The 23,679-nt window shown below is 41.6% G+C and overlaps 1 pseudogene across 1 annotated transcript in view; it reads left to right on the top strand.

Annotated features, from left to right (window-relative positions):
• The window catches only part of LOC309832732 (thioredoxin-like protein 1), a 43,648-nt pseudogene extending 28,834 nt beyond the window's left edge, over positions 1-14,814 (top strand). The window contains exon 2 of the transcript in view: positions 13,823-14,814. The product of the transcript in view is annotated as a thioredoxin-like protein 1 (transcript). The remainder of the gene's footprint in view (positions 1-13,822) is intronic.
• Positions 14,815-23,679: the final 8,865 nt, after the last annotated feature.

The raw sequence follows: 23,679 nt of genomic DNA, 5'->3' as shown, positions 1-23,679 counted from the left end.
AGTCGGGCTCTGAACTGACAGGCTGCAGCAGTCAGATCCCTTTCTCTCACCCCACCTCCCTGCTCCTGGACTCCTGCTTCCCACCAGCCCTTATGTCTGGGATCCCCCATGCCAGCTGCTCATCCACAGCTTACTTGATTTTAGTACAGAGTAAACTGCATTGGCGCCCGACACTTTATTAGTGTTCTAAATCTTTGTTTACAGTTACCAAGACTCCCCAGGTGGCAGCAAAAAAGTCAACAAGGAAATAATACTCCACCAGCTGGCGTATTAGCTGGGGATCAAACCACCACAGAGGTAACAGCTGGGTGTGCGCCCACAATCCTCAGGGCATTGCTGGCCCTGAAGGCTCATCTGGAGTTACGCGTTTTAACCCCCTTTCTGAGCCTGCCTCTTTATCCTCCGCGTCTTCCAGTTATTTTGCACCATGTGGAAGCTGAGGTAGTAATGAGCTTTGAAGCTGTTCCACTGCCTTGGACAGCCCATAGTTGTTCGTTTGATCCAGTTGCTTGCTGCTACGTACATCAAACTCTTGGCAAAATCTGTGCCATTACGTCCCATTGTTTCCTTAGTCTAAAACTCACATCTTCTGATGCTAAATCCTATGTGTTTCTTGTTGTATGAAATGAACACTTTAAGGGAGCCCTGAAGAAAAACTCTCCAGCTCTTCTTATCCGAGACTGAAGAAATTAGGATGAGTCCAAAGGAAGTCATTCAGAGGAGCCAAGAGAAATATACTAAACACTGCTGCTATTGCTTCATGCTTCCTGGTTTGATTCCCTGGACCACATGCATGTGACCCATGGGTGGGCTAGAGACACCATGAGGGTGGCAACAGGCTTGGGCTTTAGAGCCTGTGCCTGAATTCTGTCTCCAGAAAATCAGAGCTGCGTGACTTGGGGCAAGTGACTTAAAATCTTCATGCATCAGATTTCTTCTGCATAAAATAATAGTACCTATTATTTCAGGGCTGTGAGGATGACATTTGAAAATATATGTTAGACACTCAGCCTCAAGGCTGTGTCTAGATTTGGTGGGGCCTGAAGTTTATTTAAATATACCCTCCCACAAATAAAAAAAAAATTAAAACATTTTGCATTTGCAGATTTTATGAAAACACTTAAATATGTGAACATGCTAAGGCCCTTTTCAAGGCCTTGGGAAAGCTCCATGTATGTGAGAGGCCCCAAGCTTAAACTTTATTAGCTTCATATTAAATCTGCTTTTCTTAACAGTCTGTGCTCACTAAATATTAGCTATCAGGGATCTGGTGTGGGAAAGAGGGGCCTCAGCTTCTTATACATGTGTTCTTAATTAGACTCCATTAATCAGACTCACTCTTGGGAGTGAGCCAAAGACCCAAAAATACGGTCTGGTGATCTGGGGGGAGTTTAGGAGAATGTATTGTGTCTGGGTGGGACAGTACCTTGTGAAAGGGATGTGACCAACTGTATTACTTAGGATAAGTAATGTTAGCTGCTATAAAAAACAGCCCCTATAATTTCAGTAGCCCCAAAATACAAAAATATATTTCTAATTCATATAAAGTCCACTGGATTCTCCTGGTTGGTGAGACCCAGACTCCTTCATCTCATGAGTCCCCATCTTAGTTCTTAGAATCCTCTCCATCTAGCTGATAGATAGGGAAAAAAATAAAGTGGAAGATAGCTCATGGGAAATCTTCATGGGCCACATTCTACTAGATAGAATTCAGACACATGGCCACAAGTAACTGTAGAGGAATCTGGGAAATGTGGTCTAGCTGTGTAACCAGGAAGAAAGGGAAACAGATCTGGTGAGCCAGTTTAATATCTGCCAAACCAACTTTCCTTTAAGTTTGACTCAGGACCACAAGGTGGGGCTGAAGTAAATTTTACTTGAGTCCAATAACAGGCAGACTTTTGTCTCTAGACTGAGTAGACAAGAACTATGAGAAACACAAGAGATAAAAGGGAATCAATCATAAGAGGCAGGCCTATGGCTTCAAAGGTTAGTATGTCTTTTGTTGACCTTGTACTGATGCTACTGGAAGCCTTACTCCATGGGAAGGTCAAGAGGGAACCTCTCCACTTCCAGGATGTCCAAGAAGAACAGGGGTCTGTGGAAGTACAGGAAGAAGACCCTGGGCCAGACCATGTACCAGCCAGAGATAGGAGCAAAGAGTGGGAAGTAGTCCCCATTCCTGAGAGGCAGAAAGCAATTTGTGCTCAAAGAAAAGTTCACAGTTTTGGAGAATAGACTAGAATATCAGAGAGGAAGCATAAGACATTATATTTCTGAAAGGGAAGATGGCAAAAAACACATTGGAAAAAGAGTCAACTCTACCCTTTGGCCATAGCGTCCAAAAGAGAAGAGAAATCTGAAAGCATTCCACATAACACGGAGAGCAGCAAGCAAGACTTACTATGGATTCATAGTCTCCATCATCCGAGTCTACTCAACAGTTTCCTCCTGCAGAATCACAAAGCCCTGCAGTGACCTCACGAGCCAAGAGTGAGAACAGTCAGCATCACGGTGCAGGTAGGGGTATTACTTAAATGATGTTGGGATTTCTCCTTATCATGGGACCCTGAGGGACCATGGACACTTGAGGACTTTGGGTTATTCTCATCTGGCTACCGCAGAACAGAAAGCATTGGATTGGTAATTTTCCTTTTCTTCTTTATAAAAATTTAACTCTATTCTGATGTGCTGTGGCTAAAGCTTATAAAGAATCCAGTCTTCTAGTACATTTCCAGGATGACAGCTTAAGCAAAGAAGGAAGCAATCACTTTCTACCTTCACCCCATAGAATAAGGTCACCTGACCCTCAATTCTGAAAGCCGGTGGACTCCAAAGTTAAACTTGTCAGAGCCTTCCTGCTTCAAGGTCTTCACATTTCTTCTCAGCAGCTGCTGGACCTCATCAGTCAGCTCAGTTTTACCTACATCTCAAGGGTTGATTTTTACCTATATAGGAAGAATTTACCCAGCTTTCATGGTATCAATTTTTCCTCAGTGCTCTGCCTCTGAGCTGTACATAATCTTGTTTAAATATCTAGATCATTTCCTTCCAAATAGAAATTCTTTCCAAATTTCTTTCCCCTATCAGGTGGCTCAACACAAACTAGGTAAGTACTATGACCAGTCACCCTGCTCCTTGTACCACTCTGTTTTGGCCTGTCCCACTGGATCTCTTGCTTAGTCCCATGCTGTCTTCTCTGCCTGGAACCATCTTCCCATAGAGCCTTGCATGCCTCATTACTGCTCATTGGTCAGGGCCAGCTTAAATATCAACTCCTTAAAAACCCTCCTGTGATTAATTTATCTAAAACATGACCTATCTCTGTCATTCTCTTCCACCTTATTCTGAAATTGTATAATTTATTTTAATTTTTTAATTTATTTTAATTATATTTTTTATTAGTCATCCATTTTATACACATCAGTGTATACACGTCAATCCCAATCTCCCAATTCATCACACCACCATCCCCACCCCCCTGCTGCTTTCCCCCCTTTGTGTCCATTAGAGAACGTTTATTCTCTACCTCTGTGTCTCAATTTCTGCCCTGCAAACCGGTTCATCTATACCATTTTTCTACGTTCCACATATATGCGTTAATATACGATATTTGTTTTTCTCTTTCTGACTTACTTCACTCTGTATGACAGTCTCTAGATCCAACCACATCTCTACAAATGACCCAATTTCATTCCTTTTTATGTCTGAGTAATATTCCATTGTATATATGTACCACATCTTCTTTATCCATTCATCTGTTGATGGGCATTTAGGTTGCTTCCATGACCTATTGTAAATAGTGCTGCAATGCACATTGGGGTGCATGTGTCTTTTTGAATTATGGTTTTCTCTGGGTATATGCCCAGTAGTGGGATTGCTGGATCATATGGTAATTCTATTTTTAGTTTTTCAAGGAACCTCCATAGTGGCTGTATCAATTTACATTCCCACCAACAGTGCAAGAGAGTTCCTTTTCTTCACACCCACTCCAGCATTTGTTGTTTGTAGATTTTCTGATGATGCCCATTCTAACTGGTGTGAGGTGACACCTCATTGTAGTTTTGATTTGCATTTCTCTAATAATTAGAGATGTTGAGCAGCTTTTCATGTGCTTCTTGACCATTTGTATGTCTTCTTTGGAGAAATGTCTATTTAGGTCTTCTGCCCATTTTTGGATTGGGTTGTTTGTTTTTGTAATATTGCGCTGCATGAGCTGTTTATATATTTTTGACATTAATCCCTTGTCCGTTGATTCGTTTGCAAATATTTTCTCCCATTCTGAGGGTTGTCTTTTCATCTTGTTTATGGTTTCCTTTGCTGTACAAAAGCCTTTAAGTTTCATTAGGTCCCATTTGTTTATTTTTGTTTTTATTTCCATTACTCTAGGAGGTGGGTCAAAAAAGATCTTGTTGTGATTTATGTCAAAGAGTGCTCTTCCTATGTTTTCCTCTAAGAGTTTTATAGTGTCCTGTCTTACATTTAGGTCTCTAATCCATTTTGAGTTTATTTTTGTGTATGGTGTTAGAGAGTGTTCTAATTTCATTCTTTTACATGTAGCTGTCCAGTTTTCCCAACACTGCTTATTGAAGAGACTGTCTTTTCTCCATTGTATATCCTTGCCTCCTTTCTCATAGATTAGTTGACCATAGGTATGTGGTTTTATCTCTGGGCTTTCTATTTGTTCCATTGACCTATATTTCTGTTTTTGTGCCAGTACCATATCATCTTGAATACTGTAGCTTTGTAGTATAGTCTGAAGTCAGGGAGTCTGTTTCCTCCAGCTCCACTTTTTTCCCTCAAGACTGCTTTGGTTATTGGGGGTCTTTCTTGTCTCCATACAAGATTTAAGATGCCATTGGTAATTTGATAGGGATCGCATTGAATCTGTAGATTTCTTTGGGTAGTATAGCCATTTTCACAATATTGATTCTTCCAATCCAAAAACATGGTATATCTCTCCATCTGTTGGTGTTATTTTTAATTTCTTTCATCAATATCTTATAGTTTTCTGCATACAGGTCTTCTGTCTCCCTAGGTAGGTTTATTCTGAGGTATTTTATTCTTTTTGTTACAGTGGTAAATGGGAGTGTTTCCTTAATTTCTCTTTCAGATTTTTCATCATTAGTATATAGGAATGCAAGAGATTTCTGTGCATTAATTTTGTATCCTGCAACTTTACCAAATTCATTGATTTGCTCTAGTAGTTTTCTGGTGGCATCTTCAGGATTCTCTATGTATAGTATCATGTCATCTGCAAACAGTGACAATTTTACTTCTTCTTTTCCAATTTGTATTCCTTTTATTTCTTTTGCTTCTCTGATTGTCATGGCTAGGACTTCCATAACTATGCTGAATAATAGTGGTGAGAGTGGATATCCTTGTCTTGTTCCTGATCTTAGAGAAAATGCTTTCAGTTTTTCACCATTGAGAATGATGTTTGCTGTGGGTTTGTTGTATATGGCCTTTATTATCTTGAGGTAGGTTCCCTCTATGCCCACTTTCTGGATAGTTTTTAGCATAAATGATGTTGAATTTTGTCAACAGCTTTTTCTGCACCTATTGAGATGACCATATGGTTTTTATGTTTCAATTTGTTAATATGGTGCATCACATTGATTGATTTGCATATACTGAATATTCCTTGCATCCCTGGGATAAATCCCACTTGATCATGATCATGGTGTATGATCCTTTTAATGTGTTGTTGGATTCTGTTTGCTAGTATTTTGTTGAGGATTTTTGCATCTGTATTCATCAGTGATATTGGTCTGTAATTTTCTTTTTTTGTAGTATCTTTGTCTGGTTTGGCTATCAGGGTGATGGTGGCTTCACAGAATGAGTTTGGGAGTGTTCCTTCCTCTGCAATTTTTTGGAAGAGTTTGAGAAGGATGGGTGTTAGCTCTTCTCTAAACGTTTGATAGAATTCACCTGTGAAGCCATCCAGTCCTGGACTTTTGTTTGTTGGAAGATTTTTCATCACAGTTTCAATTTCATTACTTGTGATTGGTCTGTTCATATTTTCTATTTCTTCCTGGTTCAGTCTTGGAAGGTTATACTTTTCTAAGAATTTGTCCATTTCTTCCAGGTTGTCCATTTTATTGGCCTAGAGTTGCTCGTAGTAGTCTCTTAGGATGCTTTCTATTTCTGTGGTGTCTGTCGTAACTTCTCCTTTTTCATTTCTAATTTTATTGATTTGAGTCCTCTCCCTCTTTTTCTTGATGAGTCTGACTAATGGTTTATCAATTTTGTTGATCTTCTCAAAGAAACCACTTTTAGTTTTATTGATCTTTGCTATTGTTCTCTTTGTTTGTATTTCATTTATTTCTGCTCTGATTTTATGATTTCTTTCCTTCTGCTAACTTTGGGTTTTGTTTGTTCTTCTTTCTCTAGTTCCCTTAGGTGCAAGGTTAGATTGTTTATTTGAGATTTTTCTTGTTTCTTGAGGTAGGCTTTTATAGCTATAAACTTCCCTCTTAGAACTGCTTTTGCTGCATCCCATAGGTTTTGGATCGTCGTGTTTTCATTGTCATTTGTCTCTAGGTATTTTTTTATTTCCTCTTTGATGTCTTCAGTGATCTCTTGGTTATTTAGTAACGTATTGTTTAGCTTCCATGTGTTTGTGGTTTTTAAGTTTTTTTCCCCTGTATTCATTTCTAATCTCATAGCATTGTGGTCAGAAAAGATGGTTGATATGATTTCAATTTTCTTACATTTACTGAGGCTTGATTTGTGATCCAGTATGTGATCTATCCTGAAGAATGTTCTGTGCACACTTCAGAAGAAAGTGTAATCTGCTGTTTTTGGATGGAATGTCCTGTAAATATCAATTAAATCTATCTGATCTATTGTGTCATTTAAAGCTTGTGCTTCCTTATTAATTTTCTGTTTGGTGTATGTGTCCATTGGTGTAGGTGAGGTGTTAAATTTCCCCACTATTATTGTGTTACTGTCAATTTTCTCTTTTATAACTGTTAGCAGTTACCTTATGTATTGGGGTGCTCCTATGTTGGGTGCATATACATTTATAATTGTTAAATCTTCTTTTTGGATTGATACCTTCGTAATTATGTAGTGTTCTTCCTTGTCTCTTGTAACATTCTATATTTTAAAGTCTATTTTATCTGATATGAATATCGCTACTCCAGCTTTCTTTTGATTTCCATTTGCATGGAATATCTTTTTCCATCCCCTTACTTTCAGTCTGTATGTGTCCCCAGGTCTGAAGTGGGGCTCTTGTAGACAGCATTTATATGGGTCTTCTTTTTGTATCCATTCAGCAAGCCTGTGTCTTTTGGTTGGAGCGTTTAATCCATTTACGTTTAAGGTAATTATTGATATGTATGCTCCCACGAACATTTTCTTAATTGTTTTGGGTTTGTTTTTGTAGGTCCTTTTCTTCTCTTGTGTTTCCCACTTAGAGAAGTTCCTTTAGCATTTGTTGTAGAGCTGGTTTGGTGGTACTGAATTCTCATAGCTTTTGCTAGTCTGTAAAGCTTTTGATTCCTCCATCAAATCTGAATGATATCCTTGCCATGTAGAGTAATCTTGGTGTAGTTTCTTCCCTTTCATCACTTTAAGTATGTCATGCCACTCCCTTCTGGCTTGTAGAGTTTCTGCTGAGAAATCAGCTGTTAACCTTATGGGAGTTCCCTTGTATGTTATTTGTTGTTTTCCCCTTGCTGCTTTCAATAATTTTCCTTTGTCTTTAATTTTTGCCAATTTGATTACTATGTGTCTTGGCATGTTTCTCCTTTGGTTTATCCTGTATGGACTCTCTGCACTTCCTGGACTTGGGTGGTTATTTCCTTTCCCATGTTAGGAAAGTTTTAGACTATAATCTCTTCAAGTATTTTCTTGGGTCCTTTCTCTCTCTCTTCTCCTTCTGGGACCCCTATAATGTGAATGTTGTTGCATTTAATGTTGTCCCAGAGGTCTCTTAGGCTGTCTTCATTTCTTTTCATGCTTTTTTCTTTATTCTGTTCTGCAGCAGTGAATTCCACCATTCTGTCTTCCAGGTCACTTATCCGTTCTTCTGCCTCAGTTATTCCGCTATTGATTCCTTTTAGTGTATTTTTCATTTCAGTTATTGTATTGTTCATCTCTATTTCCTTTTTCTTCATTCTTCTATGTCTTTATTAAACATTTCTTTCATCGTCTCGATTTTTGCCTCCATTCTTTTTCCGAGGTCCTGGATCATCTTCACTATCATTATAGATTTTTTTTTTTTTGCACTCATTACTATTTGTATCCCCAGCCAGAACACAAAATTCACAAGAGGAGTCACTCTGTCTTGTTTTCCATGATAACCCTAGGACCTCTGGGAACTTAATAAATATTTGTTGATTGAATGGGTTCCATACTCCACCTGCCCATTGATTTTTTTTCACCAGCAACAGCATCATGGTCTTTTCCCTTCAGCATTAGCCACAAGTTAATGAATCCAGCTCTGTTCCCCAAAACAAAATTTTGTGTTGATAGGGAATGATATGCATGCACTTTGAACCAATATTTGTGATCTTCTATCTTGGAGAAAGTTAACTAATAGCTCAGCCTTACAGAAAACATCTTCTATTATATCAGCCACATCTGGGGTTCTCCATACTTTTCCTAGAGAATATGTATAGGACTGGGGAAATAAGAGGAGCATCATTCAACTACAAAGCTTAGAAAACTCTCTTTTCATCTCCCTCTTGGCTCTACAGTAGTTATGATTAATGTATAGAATTCCCCCCTCCCACGGCTGCTCTTCTAGAAAGACATGGTACCAAACTGTAAGTTTCATACATCAAAGTTATGACTGGCTTATTCATTTCTGTAAAACAAGTATGTAGAACAGCCCCTGGCATGTGGTTGGTGCTCAGAAAATGCAAATTGAATACCTATTGAATGGTCAGGTTTATAAACATTTGCCTGTTAACTGGACAGAGTCTTGGCCCTTGAGAAGAAAGGAGTTGGCCATAGCATCCCAGAGTTAGCACTGCCAGAGTCACTAGGAAGAGAATGGATTTTGCAGACCCGAATGTTAGCACATTAAGGAGCAGAAGGCTGGAGATCATCTTTGCTTTGGTTTAATAATTTTATCTAGACCTCTTTATTCAGGAGAACTTAGCTCCCAGTAAGAGGTCAATTCTATAATGAGAAGTTATGTTCTTCCTTTATTTTTGAGACATTGTTTGTTTTGTTTTGTTTTTTTGCGGTACGCGGGCCTCTCACTGCTGTGGCCTGTCCCGTTGCGGAGCACAGGCTCTGAACGCGCAAGCTCAGCGGCCATGTCTCACGGGCCCAGCCACTTCGCGGCATGTGGGATCTTCCCGGAGCGGGGCACGAACCCGTATCCCCTGCATCGGCAGGCGGACTCTCAACCACTGTGCCACCAGGGAAGCCCCCTATTTTTGAGACATTTAAGGTCCAATAAAAGGGGTTAGGACTGACTTGGTGTCAGAAATTAAAAGGAAGACAAAACATTTGCATGTTTTGACAATAGCTTCACACTTTCACCTGTGCAATCTTTTCTTAAACACTCTTGCAATTCACTGAGAATCAGGATTCCATAATCCAGCCTGAAATGGTTTCCTCTGGAGGCTCATGTATATGCATTCCTTTCTTACTTTCTCCCTGACTTCTGATTTTGCTTACATGCTTAGTAATCACCCCAAGGACGAGGAGGACACAGAGAGCAGAGTGTTGAGCATCGATTCAGTCAGCAGTTTGTGTATTTTCCTTCTTATCCTGGATGTGAAGCCCCATTCTAAAATTTGCAATTAAAACCAGAGCCTACCTTAAAGATAACATTGTATTTTCCCCCCAATGGTCAAACTCTGCATAATAACATCAAATTGTATTCACTGTCTCTCAAGAGTGGCTCACTGCTTTTAATCAGTAAGTGAAAAAGAGAATGTTTTTCTTGGTTCTAGCTGTATTCCATTGCAAAAGCTCAAACTGCACTAGGGTGAAGATTGCAGTATTTCTGCAAGGGTTAGAAGGGATCCCAACTATCCAAAATAGGTCAATATGTCCAGACCACTGCACTTAATGTGGTGTCTAAGCCTCTTTTTTGGCTCACAGTTGTTTAAGAAGCCATTTTTCTTGGTATGTCCTGATAATCACACCTCATTTCTGCCAAGGGCAGGACTGAATTAGAATAGCATGACCAAGGATAAACTCTAAAACATGATTTTATGTTGACCCCCTGCCATCCCCAGGAGATGTGATGGTTGAAGAGGACTATGCATCCTTTGACACTCTCCCACTAAGGGGTAGGGTTTGTGTTCACACCCCTTGAAATCGGGTGGGCTTTGTCATTGCCTCAACCTAAAGAGTGCAACAGAAGTAACACTGAGGCTGCCATGTGCTGAAGGTACCAGGTGGAGAGGCCACTGAGAGAGAAGAGAGATGGCCAATGAGCCCCAGCTGTTCCAGCCCCAGCTATTCCATCTTCCCAGGTCACGGAATGCCATGCATGTGAACATAGAAAACTTCAAGATGACTCTAGCTCTAGTTGCTTTCTGACTGTAACCACCGAGAGCTGGGAGCCAGATGTGCCCAGAGGAGCCTGGCTGACCCCAGAACCATGAGAGACACTAATAAATGATTATTGTCTTAAGACCCTATGTTTTGAGGTTGTTGGTTACATTGCAGTAAATAACTAGAAGAGGAGGCATCACTCATAATGTGATGTAGAACTGAACCCAGATGATTCTCCTGCCCCCACTAGATACAAGGCTGTGGTAGGCGGCACTGATGTGGGCACACAGAGACAAAGCAATGCCACACGGGACGTTGGAGCTGGTAGCTGTCTGCAGGCTATGATTTGATAAAGAATCAATGGAACCTCCCCAAGGGCACTACTCTGGCCCCTGACCGTAGTAACTGCTTCGATAGGATTTGCATCCTAGCAAACGTGCAGAATGCTAGAGATCCCCACGTACAAGGAGTTTCAAACTAGGAGCACTTGGGGTTTCGAGAAGGGACTGTCAAGGAGGTAGGGTGCAGAGCAAGCCTAGTGGGAACAACCTTTTCTTTTTCTCTGTTCTCAGGGTCAGGGCTTCTTTCCAGCCTCAGGGGTGGGACATGTGACTCCAGCGACCAATCAGTGCAACACATTCCTCTGGCCATTATGATTGCTGTAGGCTTGGACATGAGGTCTAGGCCAGCCAATCAAAGTGAACGTCAGGACCTTCACAGGGAATTCTGGGGGAAAGATGTTTACTCTTCTTCACTAGTTTGGACATTAAAAGGATGTTACTCTGAGAGCTTCCAGTGGTCACCCTGTGATGAGGAGGCAAGGATCCTGGGAATGGAGTAGAAGGAGGGAAAGCAGAGGAGAGAGGAGGCAGACAAACTGATCTTGATATCTTTGTTTGTACCTCTGTATCCAGCTATGCTTGAAGCTGGACCTTCCTAGGTTATTTTGTAATTTGAGCCCATAAATTTATTTTGCTTGTTGACTTAAGCAACTAGAATCAAAAGAATATCAATGAATACATATATGCTTAGCTTCTTTAGAAGTTTATGTCTAGGAAAAGTTATTTCTGCTGCTGAAAATGTGTTTAGAAATAGCTGATATTAGTCCATTTGATTTAGTCCTTTTTGTTTTGCAAAAGGAAAGGAATAAAGTCAAATTAGTACCCTGGTCACCTGACATAATCCCATGTAATAATAATGATGATAAAGATGATGATGATGATACTAACATTCACTGAGCCCTAATCCTGGGCAAGACAATGTTCTAAATGCTATGGATATATTAGCTCATTTAATCATCTCAATAATATTATAGGATACTCCATGATTATGCCCATATACAAATAATGGAATTGAAACACAGAGAAGATAAGTAACATTCCTCAGATCACACAGCAGTAGTGGTGAAACTCAGATTGAACCCAGCTCATTCTCTTAGCTGTACCCTGGTGCTGTCTCTGACAAGGTAAAGTGATTTTTGAACAACCCCTGGGTTCTGGGTCCTTTGTCTTTTCACAGTGCCTCCATTCTTAAAGCATGGAACCCAGAAGGCCCATGTTAAATATAAGTGGGAGAGTTTCCATCACTGTGGATTTGCCTCCATCATCTCTTCTTATTCCAGCAACAAAGTACCTGCCTTACCCATGTCAGCTTGGATCTGACACATTTCCCAGAGGTGAGAAAATGCAGAGATCAAAGAGAAAACTTTTAACGTAAGTTGTCAGCTTGTTTCTGCTGCCAAAAATTCTCATGTTTGAAAGTATGGCACAATGCTTTATTCTTCAATCTAAAAAAATTAAATTGTAGCTGACTCTCAGTCCTCTTTTCACCTGGGTTGAGGAAGATTCAGTCTCAGTGAGTATGAAGAGTCTTTGCTCCCATGCCCCCAGTTCCCAGAAGGGTCCAGGAAGTTGTGTGCAGCATAGAATTTGGGGGGCTCCCCCCCATGGTGTTTGGACCCTGTATGCTCCTTGTTCAGATGTGCATAGTCCTTGGAGGGAAGGTGGCTCTGACAGACACCTCATTGTCTGTTACTCTTGGGTGCAGGGTACTTTGTGAGACTGGTTTCCCAGAGGCTGGGGCCAAGCTTCCCTCATGGGCCTCACATCCATTTAATTCTAAGGAGATGCTAGGGTGCCAGATCGGAAGCCACCATCCCTTTCTTTGTCTCCGCTAATCTTCACCTCTCTGCTTTTACTATTTCTACCTTCCCTTGGATGAAGAACACAAGCACCCTCACTGCCCCCACTCTGTTCTTTGTAGCACTTTTCACATTGCATGGGTTTCAGCCTAAATTAAAATGGGCTTTTTAAAGAATTGTAGAGCTTTTAACCATTCAAGCATCATTTATTTTACTTTTCCCTTAAATACATTTTGAAAAATCTCTTAAAAGTCCAGTCAGTTTAGGGGTTAGTTAGTGTATATTTTAATTGACCATTCAATTTCAAATAAATATGGAGGAAATTGTAACCCTCTTCAACAGCTCAACGACAATTTAAGGAGAATGAGAACCTGACTGAAACAATTAGGAACTTAGAAACCAGACTCAGATGTGGTCAGACGTGGTCAAAGAAAACAAGCCCAGGAATTTTTAAATCCTGTCTTATTTTGCTTATAAGAAAAACGTTAAAACCACAAAATTAAAAGAGATATTGCCCTAAATTTGAAATGATTTAATAAACAAATTGGATGCAATTATTATAGTTGGCATTGAGAAATATTGATAACTAAAATTTTATCTTTTGAAAAATAAAAATGATCGTTCTCACCTAGCCTATAGGCTAGAAGCTGGGAAAGAAAACATTTCAATAGCCTGTCCTCTGTTACATATGTTGATCAACCCATGTAATCAAATTCCTGATCAGATGGGCCATCTGCAGACACCCCAAGAAGGAGAGTTTTCTATCAGCCCCATTTTATTTACTCCCTTTTTGGATTTGTGGACTTTACTGAATTTTGTGGTAGGTGAATAATAGCCTAATAAAACTATCCCAAAACCTATTCCAAAAATTAATATATATGTATATTTATATATATACATATATATATATACACTATAATGTTATAAAATATATATAAAAAACTATATATAATTTTAAATGTATAACACATTATAATCAATATAGTGTGTATTATATATCTCATACGTATAATGTGTTGTTAGTTGTATCTTACATTATATATTGTATAAATGCATCTATGATTACATCATATAAAATTATAGGCCTTCTCTTCCCTCATCTTTCCTCTCTCCCTCCCATCCCGCCCCCTCTGCTGCTCCGCTCTCTGGCCTGACTCGGCACTGGAGGACCCTGGAGAAGACGCCAGGGTCACCACCTCCTTTGTCCAGGCCTAGGTCTTCCTGAGCCTCCCCCCTTCCTCTCCAGGGCCTTCTTCTCCTTCAATTTTGAAGCCAGTGGTGTTGTGGCCACCCTGCCAGGCTCTCTGAGAGTGGTGGGTGTGAAACGGGTCAGGAGTGACCTGGATTTCCAGACTCACCATGTCAAATTCACCATGCGAGGGTGTGGACTGTGTTTAAGGATTGCCCCAGCATTCAGCTCTATGTGTAATAAGTATCCACAAGCAGTTTCCTTGGAAGTAGGTGTACATCAGTGTCAGGGAACAGCTGCCACCAACAATATGTCAGCAATACCTACCTTTTTGTTTTTTTGAAACAAAGTGAGAGTTGATCAGTATCAAGGAGCAGATGCTGTGGGACTAGAAGAAAAAACCAAGCAGCACTTAGAAAACAGCCCTGGAAGCAATGAGGACACAGATATTCCAAAAGGCTATATGGATTTTATGCTTTTTTATTAACAAATCTGGCTGTGAATGTCTTAATGAAAGTGAGGAGCATGGATTTGACAACTGTTTATGAAAAGACATGACCTTCTTGGAATCTGATTGGGATGGACAGCTGCTTATTACTGTAGTCTTCAATCAGCCTGTTAAGCTTTATTCAATGAAATTTCAAGGTCCAGATAATGGTCAGGGTCCGAAATACGTAAAAATTTCTATCAATTTACCCCTATCTATGGATTTTGAAGAGGCAGAAAGAAGTGAACCAATTCCAGCTCTGGAACTCTCAGAGGATGGTATTAAAGAAGATGGTATTGTCCCACTTCATATGTTAAGTTTCAGAATGTTAACAGCATAACTATATTTATTTAGTCCAATCAAGTGAAGAAGAAACAACTAGAATTTCATATTTTACTTTTATTGGAACTCCAGTCCAGGCAGCAAACATGAATGATTTCAAATGAGTAGTTTGCAAAAAAGGAGAAAGCCACTAAGGTACAAAAGACACTGGAAGACCATATTGCAATCAGATCTACAGCTCTTGGATAATTGCTTGATTCTCGCCAGAGACCTTCTTTTTTTTTTAATTTAATTAAAAAAATATGTAATTGATTTACAATGTTGTGTTAATTTCAGGTATACAGCACAGTGAATCAGTTATACATATATATATATATATATATATATATATATATATATATACACTCTTTTAGATTATTTTCTCATATAGGCCATTACAAAGTATTGAGTAGAGTTCCCTGTGCTATACAGTAGATCCTTATTGATTATTTACTTTATATATAGTAGTGTGTATAAGACTTTCAATATTTCATTCATTGCCATTACCAATAAATCATTGCCTTTGTTCAGATGGTAAAAAAAAATATTATAACAAATAATTGGGCAAGCTATAAAGTTGACCCTTGTACAAGCAAGGTTAGGGGCACTGACCCTCTGTGCAGTTGAAAATCCAAGTATAACTTATAGTCAGCCCTCTATGTGCACATTTCTCCTGTATTTGCAGTTCTGTATCTGTGAATTCAACCAACCTCGGATCTCTTTTTTTTTTTTTTTTTTTTTTGGCCACACAGCTTGCAGGATCTTAATTCCGTGACCAGGGATTGATCCCAGCCCTCAGCAGTGAAAGTGCAGAGTCCTAACCACTGGATCGCCAGAGAATTCCCAACCTTGAATCTTGTAATACTGTAGTATTATTCAGTGAAAAAAAGATCCAAGTTTAAGTGTACCCACACAGTTAAAATCCATGTTGTTCAAGGGTCACTTGTAATTGTTAATGAGCCCTTTACCTCCCCTGCTCTGGTTTCAAAGCTGAAGACACCTAAATTCTTTTGACCCCCACAAAACTTCCTCCTTTCATAAATATGCCACCCCGACTTTCTCCACAGGCCTGACAGTAAAACAAACAAACAAACAAAACACAAAACAAAACAAAAAAACTTTCCCTGAGACTAGTTCATCCCTGTGTCAGGTTGTTTTTGATTTGTTTTGTTTTGTTCAGTACATCATGAGGTCAAGAGCCCTAAAGTCAGCCTGCTGAGCTTCTAATCCTGGCTTCACCCCTTTAACAGCTGTGATTGAGTTCAAGTCAGCTCCCTCTCTTTGCCCAGATCACCCACCTAAAACGTGGAGGAGTAATTGAATTCATCACCCAAGGGCATCAGGAGGACTAAATGACTTCTAAGAATTCAGGATTCAGTCATTAAAACAGTGACTTATGCTCAATAAATGATAGTAGTAGTAGTAATATTATAGTTATCTTCCTGTTGTATGGATTCTCAAAAACATCTTAAATTTTAAACTACTTAGGCCTTATAATTGGAGCAGAGTCAGCCTCATCCCTATTTGGGGAAACAAGGGAACGTGACAAGCAAAGGCTTCATGGTCACAACCTGGGAACAGGGCCAGAAAACCCATATTTGGGGCATCCCTTTTTGCTGCCCTGTAAATGGTCTTTATTTGCTTTTCCTATCTAGTCTCTAGATTAATTGCGAATTTAGATGGAGGAACTTGAAGTTTGCCCATACATTTTCTGTGTTTAAAGAGAAGATTTTTATCCCTGAATATTCTGCAGTGAGCACGAGTCAAGGAGAGTGACTCAGGCTATCTTCTCAGAGGTGGCCAGTCATAAATCAGCTCATACAGAAAATTAATCTCTCCTGGCTTCTTTGGGAAGTTAGCAATTATTAGTAGACAGTGAGAGAGAGTCTTCAAAAGAGGCATATGTGACAATGTCACCTAAGTATCTTCCAAACTTATTGATATTGGAGAAAAGATTTTCCCTCAAGTAAGCTTTGTGGGGATGGGGCGGGGAGCTCTTAGCAAGCAGATGCAGCCAAAGGAAGTCGTTGGGGCCTGAAACTCAATACAAATGTGAGATGACTCCCAAGAAATACCCTGGTATCTTCAGGGGAAGATAAGGTTTCAAACACCTATTTGGCTCAACATGGGTTTGTTTCTACCCACTGTTGAATACCTAGGATATCTTGAAAATGTTTACCCAACCATTTTGAGAGTCTGACTATATGGCACCCCACAGCTGAATACAAATAATATCCAGGTTTTGGGGCCAGTGTGAACAGCCACAGAACTAGGGAATTCAAGAAAGGACATGGAAGAGTCACCCACATCAAGCCCTCACTTGAGGCAGCCTTACACTGAAACCATCACAGACAGGATTTCCTCCTTCTTTCTGTCTGTCTCTATCGGTGGGTTCTTAAAATGTGGTTCCCAGACCAGCAGCATTGGCATCACCTGGGTACTTGTTAAAAAGGCAAATTTTTAGGCCTTTCCCAGATTTGCTGAATCAGAATCTCTGATGTTGGGGCTCAGAAATCTATATTTCAACAAGCCCACCAGATAACTCTGGTGCATGCTAAAGTCTGAGGATTACTGCTCTAACTAAAAATTACCGATATGTCTCCCACCCCCAGAAGTTCTGATTTTATTGTTCTGGAGAGAAGCTGAACAATAAGGTTTTTAAAAGGTCTCCAAGTGATTTTATTGTGCAGCCAGACTAGAGGCATGAGAAAATTCCACTGGACTCTGTGCTAAGCCAAACACCCAAATATGTGAGGGTCTACCTCCAATAAGACTCAAAGGCAGGGCTGGGCAATGTTGTTTTGGGTGACCGTTCTTCTTGGAGTCTATTTTGACATTTCTTTAAACGTCCACCTTTCTCTTCTCCTTTTTAGCTGATGTTGCATGTTCACCAGGGCTCACTCTGACTTCATGAAGTTCCCTTCAATCTACCTCTCAGCTGGCATGTGGCCCAGCCAGGCAGAGCTGGGGGTGATAAACAACGGATTGAGGCCAAAGCTCTGTATTAATAGAAGAAGTGTATTTGCCCTGAATGAATGTCCCCTTTATACTCTTCCCTCTTGAATCTCTGACCAGAACATCAAGAACTCAAGGATGTGGGATTTTAGTCATCATCCCTCGGTTTCTTTCTTTGAGAACCTAACTAATATCCTATACTATCTTCCCACCGAATGTTGCCCAATCTCTTTTTCAAAAATTCACCACTCAAAAAAAAAAAAAAAAAAAAAAAATTCACCACTCCCAGGGCCTTCCTTTTCATTTTCAGAATTCTCAAATTATTCAATGTTCTCCCCTTCTGTTAAGCCCAAATCTGCCTCTATTGAGAGTCCAATTATGGATCTTAGATCTGCCTACAGAATGTACAGAATGGGTTCCTCTATGTGTCATTACAACTCATCAAAATTGGGAAACAGTTATCAGGTCTCTGCTAAATTTTCCCTAGATCTTCTTTGAGTTCAGAATTCAGTTTCTAAATAGTGCCTCTGTTAGCAAATGCTCTTGGGGTCCAGCCCAGAACCCCCTTTCCTGGATCACATTCCCATTCCCCAGCTGCTCTGAGTGTTGCTATTAAGAGCTCATGACTACATCTTCTAGAAAATTTCCCAAGGCTGATGGAAGCCACAGCAATGGAGATGTGTGTCTCCCCTCACCCAGGGGCAGCCATAGCCAATGACTGACAGATATGGGGCAAACAAGCCCAGCTTCCTTGTCTCAGAGTGGGAGAACACACCCACACCTTAGTCCCCTCCCCTTTCCTGAGATTCTTTCCACAACAAATCACTTGACAAAAATCCCCATTCTGGGCTCTTCTGGGAAACTTGACCTAAAACATTTCCTTTTTATGTGCTCACTCAGGTTTCCACACATTTATTTGACCAGCAGGATTAAAAGTCTGCTGAGCCCCAAAGGAATAAAGCATAAAAGAAGGCTGGAGAACAGGTTTGACTGGTTTTGTGGGGTCAGAGTCAAGGCTACAGGAGGCCTGGAGAGCAGCTGCTACCCCACAGATGCTTTGCAGAAGGGAAAAGACCTGATTTCCAATGCCTCTGTTTTCATACCCCAGCCACATGTAGTAGATTGAATACAAAAAAAAAACAAAAAATGGCCCTGATTTTCCACCCCTTGCACACTCATTGCAATGTGATTTTGCAGTTTCTCTAAGCTAGATGCAGATTGTGTTTCCCACCCCTGGAACCTGGGCTGGTCTGTGATTTGTTTTGATGGGTAAAATAGAGCAGAAGGAATGTTTTTCCAGCTCCAAGCCTCACCTCCAGTGCCCTTGAGCACCCTTCTCTCTCAGACCCTTAGCTATCACCATGTGACAATATCCAGACTAGTCTGCTGGAGGATGAGGGACAGCCGTGCCATCCCCCCAGCCAGCAGCCAGCTGACGAACAAGCATGCGGGTGAGGCCATTCTTGAGCAGTCATCCTCCAGCTGACCACCGACTCACAAGCAAGCACAGCAGAGGTCAGCAGAGCCCCAAGAAGAAGGACCGCCCACCTGAACCATAACCTTGAGAACTAATAGTGATTGTTGTTTGAAGACGCTGAGTTTTGGAGTGGCTTGTTAGGCAGCATTATTGTGGCAACAGATACTTTCACAACAGATGCCCCAGAGTTTTCAGACCCTTCTTGGATAAACCCAAATGTGGGAGGGAAGCATTAAACTTCCAAGTACAAAGAGCTCTGCATATCTGATTTTGGACTTGGGCAGGCAGGTTTGCAGCTCAGAGCCCTAGAGAGAGCAAGGGCTCTGGTGACCAGAGGACACAGCACCGGAGGCAGGAGCAAGCTTCAAGCTCAGAGGAGAACCTGTGAGCAACAAACAACACAGCCTAAAGCCTTCTGTGCAGTCACAGGGGAAGTGATGAGAAGGCAGGTTCTACTTCTGTTACATGGTCCAGCAGAGGTACCTGGGAAGCCAGCAGAGAGCAAATCAGGGAAGTTGACTAGTATGGCCTATAGGGGTTTCCATTTAATAAAATATGTGTCATAAAGGAGAGAAGGAGAGCAGGACCCAAAAATGTGAAATGTGGGGGTAAAATTAGAACTAGCCTTTCTCTTTTGTAGCTTTAAATTTTCTTTTTTGTGATGTAATAAGCATCCAGTAATTTGTACAAATCTTAAGAGTTCAACTCAGACCAATATGAAGGCATTTTCTAGCCCCTAGAAACTCCCTTATGTCCATTCCCTGTCAACACTGCTACCTCATACAGAAGTAACCCTGTTAGTTAGTTTTGCTTGTTTTTGAACTTCATGTAAATGGAATCATACAGCATGTCTTATGTCTGCTCATCATTTTTTATGGGTTTTTTTTTTTTTTTTTTTTTTTTTTTTGCCTTACACAGGCCTCTCACTGCTGTGACCTCTCCTGTTGTGGAGCACAGGCTCTGGACGCGCAGGCTCAGCAGCCATGGCTCACGGGCCCAGCCGCTCCACGGCATGTGGGATCCTCCCAGACCGGGTCACAAACCCGTGTCCCCTGCATCGGCAGGCGGACTCTCAACCACTGAGCCACCAGGGAAGCCCTGCTCATCATTTTGAAACTGAGCAGGACTGTGCAGGGGCCCCCCCAGCTGACCAGAAACTTATGGCTCAGCTAATGTTCCAACTGCAAGCAAGACCTGATGGCTACTTAGAATTGCAAGGTTGAGACAATTATCTCTGAAAATAGAATATTGCCCCCTCCCCAGCATGTAGCCCCCTTCCCCCTTTCCCTATATAATCTCCAAGCAAAACCTGGGGAGTTGGGAGTTGGTTCTTTGGGACATGAGTCTACCTTCTCCCCAGGATGGCCAGCTTCCTCAATAAAGCTACCTTTCCCTTTGCCCAACTCTTGTCTCTCAGTATTGGATTCTTGGACAGCCAAATTTGAGTTTGATAACAAATTTCACCTATAGGATCTATATATGAGGGTACATGTTATAGTAGTTGATTCATTTTTTATTGTTCTGTAGTATTCCATTGTATGAATACAGCTCAATTTATTTATTCTATTCTATTACTATTAGACATTTGGGTTCTTTCCGGCTTTGACTTTATAAATAGTGGTGCTATAAACATTCTTATACAGTCCTCCCTCAGTATCTTCAGGGGATTTGTTCCAGGACCCACTCTGGATACCAAAATCCACAGTTGCTCAAGTCCCTTATATAAAATGGCACACAGCGTTTGCATATAACCAACACACATCCTCCCTCTCATATACTTTAAATCATCCTTAGATTACTTATAATATCTAATACAATGTAAATGCTATGTAAATAATATTTCCCATGCACAGCAAATTCAAGTTCTGCTTTTTGGAACTTTCTGTATTTTTTTTTTCTGAGTATTACCAGTCCACAGTTGGTGGAGTCTGAGCATGTGGAACCCTTGGATATGGAGGGCCAACTCTGCATGCCTTTTGATGCCCATATATACTCTTTCTCTTGAGAAAACAATGGCTTTCAATCAACCCCTCTTTTGTCCCTCATCTGGCCTGGGGAATGACCCAACACCCTTGCTCACCTGCTGACAATCGGTTGCTTAGGTAAGAAATTGCATTTGAATCCATATTCAATCCCAGCTCTGAGAGGAGGAAAGGGGAGAAAAAAGGAAGAGGCAGCTTCAGTGACAACAGAAATGATAGTCAGTCCCTCTTAGCTTTACATCTTCTCTCTAGTAGCTCTCTAAGATGCCAAAAATAATGACATTCATCTGAATTAAAGATGTGAAGACTCTTTTAAAGATGCAAATGTGCTTTTTAGAAGGACAAGCACATAGAATAATTAAAATGTTACAGTTTCCTGGTGCTTCATGATGTTCAAATTGTCCTCTTATTTACTAGCCCCTCACTACTCAGAGTGATACACAGATCAGCAGCATCCATTAGCCCAGGAGTCCGTTAGAAATGCAGAATCTCAGGCCTCACCCTAGACTTATGGAATCAGGATCTGCATTTTAACAAGCTCCCCAGGTAACTTCCTGTACACTAAAGTTTATGAAACCTTCTAATATTCCCCATGATACTCAAAGGCCTGGTAAAACAGAGAAGGGAGGAGTAACTGTTCTCATTTTACAGATGGGGAAATCAAGATACAGAAAGGTGAACTTGAGTAGCAAGGGAACCCTGTTGGTTCCATGCAGGAAAGGCCTCTAGATGGAAACTGCTAATTTTCATTGCTTCACGCTGAAACCCATTGACATGCCTAACGCATAATAAGGTCAGCCAGCCTGTTTCTCCCTAGAAAGCGCTGTCCTGATGGGATGTACTATGGTGTGAGTCATTTTGTTTGGAGGTTGACATGAAAAGCCGTCAGAAGGACACAAATGTGTCAGCGTGATAAGGGCGGGGGCGGGGGAGGGGGCAAGGTGGAGGAAAGGAAAAGGAATGAGGAACCACGTGAAACAGCAGAGGGGTGTGGAAAGGGGGATGAAGCAGCACCAGAGACATTTCAAGTCCCAAGCTTTCCATACTCCTCCCTTGCCTGCAAGCAAGAGATCTGTGCTGTGACGCAGTCTGCAAGAGGCTGTTGGCAGCCAGCCCAGAGCTGGCCGGAGCCCTCACTGCGGTGCTCTCAGCTACGCAGGGACACTGGAGGCTGCCTGGTGCACCTCTGCTGGGCCCTGCAGAGCATCCGCACCACCTGTGCCAGAGGGGACACGGCACTGCAGCAAACAAAGCCAGCCAGACTGCAGAGCTGGCTGGAAAGCTGGGTGCAGTAATGTGAGACAGGTACAGCTCAGGGCATGCCTGGCTACACCTGCAGGGGCTGAGGACCCTAGGGCTTCACCGTCCCTTTCTGCCCCTCCAGAAAGCAGCTCCAGGCTGCAGACCTGCTCACGTGGCTTGGAGACATCTGGATACTCTCCCTTGACCCTGAGCCCTGTGCCAGTCCAACAGCCAGGATGATTCCGGATCAGCAAAGCTCAGGGTTCAAATCAGTGACACTTATCTAGTCTCTATGCCCCCCCAAAATCCAGCTGGAGGTGGCTGGAAAATACCCAGGGCTCTGCCTGCCTGGTGCTGACATAGGAAGACTCCAAGGAAGCCTGCAGCTCCCCCCTCACCACCCCTACAGATGCCAGATGTCAAAGGTACAGTTAACAGTGGCCTTCCAAAGCTATTGTCTGATTTATTTCCAAACCCAAAAGGTTGGCTCTAATGGCAGATGTTCTGAAACAGGCAAAGGGAAAGGGGTACCACAGGCTGGTCAGAGAGCTACTTAGGGCAGGTGACAAAGTTTGCGGGCTATAAAATCACAGTGTATACTTAGTCATCTCCCTAAGTCCGAAGAGTAGAACTCCTGCTGCTGCCTTGACCTGTGGCCTCCCTGTTTCTCCTGGCTGCCCAGTTTGCTTTCACCTTGCTGCCATCAATGGTTCTCCTTCCCCAATGTTGGGAGATGGCTACCCCCCTCTATGAACAGCTGTGGCCTCTTTACACAGTCAGGGTCCAGGTGTATGGCCAGGACACTGATACAACCTCTCAGCTGATAAAACTAGGCAAGGATGAGGGTCAGGTTTCCAGGCCAAGGTCAAAAAGTGGTCTGTGTGTTGGAGTGAGTGTTGGTGGGTGGTCAGAAGTGAGGAAAGAAGGAGGTGAAGGTCACTGAAAAGAATCGGTTCAAAATCACTGCTTGAGGGTTCACTGTTTCTCAGGCAGCCCAAGACTTACTTCCTACCGAGCTTTGCCAGAGTAAATGGTGCCGTTTCCTACTCCTTGTTGTGTACCTCTCCACAGTACCCCAAACAGGGCAGATCAGCAGATTCACTCAAAAGCCTACTGTGACAGTGGAAATGCGTTTAAAAATCTTCACAACAGAAATGGCCTAGCAACGTACGTGTTAGATGCCACGTGGCTAGGGTGTTAATTCCAGATGCCACGTTTCCTGAATTTACTTCCATGCTTTTCCCACCTGCTTGATTCAAGCAAGCAGAGCTTAAAAATCTCTTAGATTTAATCTTCTCTTTTTTGTTATTCTCTCACCAGCCTCCTAGATACGGGCAGATCATTCATTCATTCATTGATTCATTCAATGAATAACTATTGAGCACCTTTCCTGCATGAGTCATTGTGCTGATGAGGCAG

Source organism: Grampus griseus, assembly GCF_964374135.1.
Source record: "Grampus griseus genome assembly, chromosome: 14".
NCBI classification, from domain to species: Eukaryota; Metazoa; Chordata; class Mammalia; order Artiodactyla; family Delphinidae; genus Grampus; species Grampus griseus.
Note: the sequence above shows the minus strand (reverse complement) of the source record. Positions and strands in the feature narration are given on the sequence as shown.